Here is a 3370-nt window from a genome sequence, read left to right as displayed (position 1 = left end):
GCCCTAATAAGTCTTCGCAAGCTGAGTTTCATGTCCAATGAGAGAGACGACGTTGGCATGGGTGCCAGTCATCAAATTTCACTTGCCTCAACAGGTCTTCGAATGGTGCTTTTTACATGCCACCGGCACTGGACCAGTCAGCCAGCACTTATATATATATATATATATATATATATATATATGTGTGTGTGTGTGTGTGTGTGTGTATTTTTTTGTTTTTGATGGTGTGAAGCAGGGTTGTGTCCCTACTCCCACTCTTTTCAGTCTCGTGTTTTCTGCCATGCTGACAGATGCCTTCGAGGATACAGATACCAGCATGAAATACAGCACTGATGGCTCACTCTTTAACCTCAGGAAACTTCAAGCAAACACCAAGGTCTTGACAGACATCATCAATGTCTTGTTGTTTGTTGATGACACTACCCTCAATGCTGCCTCCAAAGTTGACATGCAGCTCAGTGTTGACAAATCCTCTGAGGCTTGTAATAACTTTGACTTCATGATCAGTACAAAGAAGTTGGAAGTAGTGCATCAGTCAATTTCTGGAAAGCCTTACACAGAACCCACCATTAGCATCAATGAGCAGTGACTGAATGTAGTAGTTAAATTTACATACTTTGGAGGCACACTTACCAGAAATGTTATTGATGATAAGATAACCACCAGACTCAGGAAGACAAGTGTTGCTTTGGCAAACTCTGAAAGAAAATGTAGAACAAGAGAAGTATTACCCTAGAAACAAAAACCAAAGTCATAGTTCTCAGATCTCTATTATATGGCTGCAAAATGTGGATGGTCTCCCAATGTGATGCAATGAAACTGAATCGCTTCTATACTGTCTGCCTCAGAAAAGGTCTTGGCATAAAGTGGGAAGACAAAATCCCAAACACTGAGGTATTTCCCCATGCTAATCTGCCCAGCATCTGCACTATACTGACGTAGTCATAGCTTCACTGAGAAAGTCATGTAGTTAGCAAGCCAAGCCACCAGCACCCTAAGAAACTATTATGTGGCAAACCCCAACAAGACCAACATTTCCAGAAATGCTTCAAAGACACTTTAAAAAGCCATCTCTAAAGATCTTTAGCATCTGCTGTCACACAGAAGCAGATAGATAAGGACAGAAGCAAATGGTAGTCAACTGTCTGTAAGGAGATACAAAACCTGCAAAACCAACAAGATTGCTGCAACTAAGCAATACAGGCAGCCCAGAAAAGCCAGCACCATCAAATCCCCTGCTATAACCACCATTCCTTGTCCATACTGCTGGAGAACCTTCTGAATGTTGCTTGGCTTGATCACTCACCAATGCACCCACAAAGCTCAACCACCACTCCAACTGCAGGATAACTAGATGGACCTTGTTGATGGACAAACATACATATGTATATATATGTATGTATACAATTCTCATGTTTCTTTCAAAGTAAGCTTGAGAATTTAAAAGGTTAAAAGTCATTCTTTTGTTGGCTTTAGAAGAAATATTAGTGCTGACAGTGTCTTTAGCTTTATTAAGAGACATTTATTATTGTCCATGAAAATGCAGTTTTTGATGGTAATGCATAGATGTTTCACACATCAACACCAGATTTAAAATTATATAGCTGTGGTGATAAGAGCTATTTGCCTGAAGTAAAACTACTTTACTTTCTATAGAATTACTAAGTACAGGATGTATATTATTGCTTTATCTGAGACTTGTTTTGCTGGTGAGGATCAATAAGTTGTGGCTACATTATTTTTTGGAGTGCAATAGAGAAGGGTCTGTGGGATGGGTTTAGCTATTGGTTCACAATAGTCTTATATTCAGCTGAAAATCTTACAAAGAGTGTTTCCTTAATCCTTTTGTTATCATACTTATGTTGAAACACACTTAATCCATTTGTTATCATATTTATGTTGAAACACACTTAATCCTTTTGTTATTTCTGTTGAAATACAATGCCTTTATTTCAGTTGATTCTGAAAATAATAAAGAATTTAGTGAAATAACTTTCATTAAACTGATATTTGCAATGCAAATTAACATGAAATTTTGATGGAAGGTTTTAAATCTAGAGCACTATAGAGCAAGAAGTTTGCATCATAGGATCAAAAGCAGTCTCAAGTGGATCAGTATTAAAAGGATCAAACATTTAGTTACGATATTTCTACTGAAATACAGTTTTTGTTTCAATAGCTTTAAAAGTAATGAAGAATTTAGTAAAATAACTTTGTCATGATTGAGCTGATGTTTAGAACATAAATTAATGTGAAATTTTCATGGAAGGTTATAATTTAGATCACTTAAAGCATGAGGTTTGTACCATAGAATCAGAGGCAGTCTCAGGCAGGTTGATATCAAAGGTCCTAACAAAAGTTACAACTTCAGTCATTAAAGAAAACTACTGCTTGAGTAAGTTATCCCTCTATTTTCTCCACTCACAATTCTTAGAGGGTTGTGGGGATAGAGTCCTCCATAGGGTCCTATCAGGACTTACTATCATTACATCATCACACTTTTTGGCTGGATTGCCAAGTGTAACTAACTTAGACAATGGTTGTCATCCAACCATCTCATTCTTGGCCAATTTCTAAGTCATGTGACCAGTTGGCTTAGATGGAAGAATCTGTGACATTTTAATCATGTGCCCATAGTACCAGAGCTGTGTGGAGGCACATGGCTTAGAGGTTAGGGTATTGGACTCATGGTCATAAGATTGTGGTTTTGTTCCCTGGACCAGGCAACATGTGCTCTTCAGCAAAACATTTCATTTCATGTTGCTCCAGTCCACTCAACTGGTTAAAAAATTAGTAATCCTGCGACAGACTGGCATCCCATCCATGTGGGGAATATATATGCCATGAAACAGGGAAACTGGCCCTTATGAGTCAGTATGACTTGAGAAGGCAACTTTAATGTTATGTTACCAGAGTTGTAACTTCTCAATGCAAAGAAGTAGTGGCTTGATCTGGAGAGCCTCCCTGACCTCTTAGTAAAGTGCCTTGTTGAGTACTATTAATCCTGAGACTCTTCAGAGGAACACCAGCTCAGTCACTTGTGTTTACAATTGTACTCTTTCAGTTATTACCTGACATTCATGACCACTGGCCTACATACCCAAGTAACCAAATTTCCTGTCATATTATGTCCTTTACAATTTACGTCATTTATGACTTACCTGATTTTCTTCTATAGTTTTTTAAATTTTTATTTTGTGCCATTCATTAATTATTTTTTCTATTCCAAACTAGACCAAAAATAGAATGATAGTATATTTAGGATTCATAAATATTATTTTCAAATTTGTATATTGCATGAGTGTATGCCTATGTGTGTGTATATGTGTTTATATATATATTTGAATATATATATATATATATATATATA

This window comes from Octopus bimaculoides, chromosome 16, assembly GCF_001194135.2.
Source record: "Octopus bimaculoides isolate UCB-OBI-ISO-001 chromosome 16, ASM119413v2, whole genome shotgun sequence".
NCBI classification, from domain to species: domain Eukaryota; kingdom Metazoa; phylum Mollusca; class Cephalopoda; order Octopoda; family Octopodidae; genus Octopus; species Octopus bimaculoides.
Note: the sequence above shows the minus strand (reverse complement) of the source record.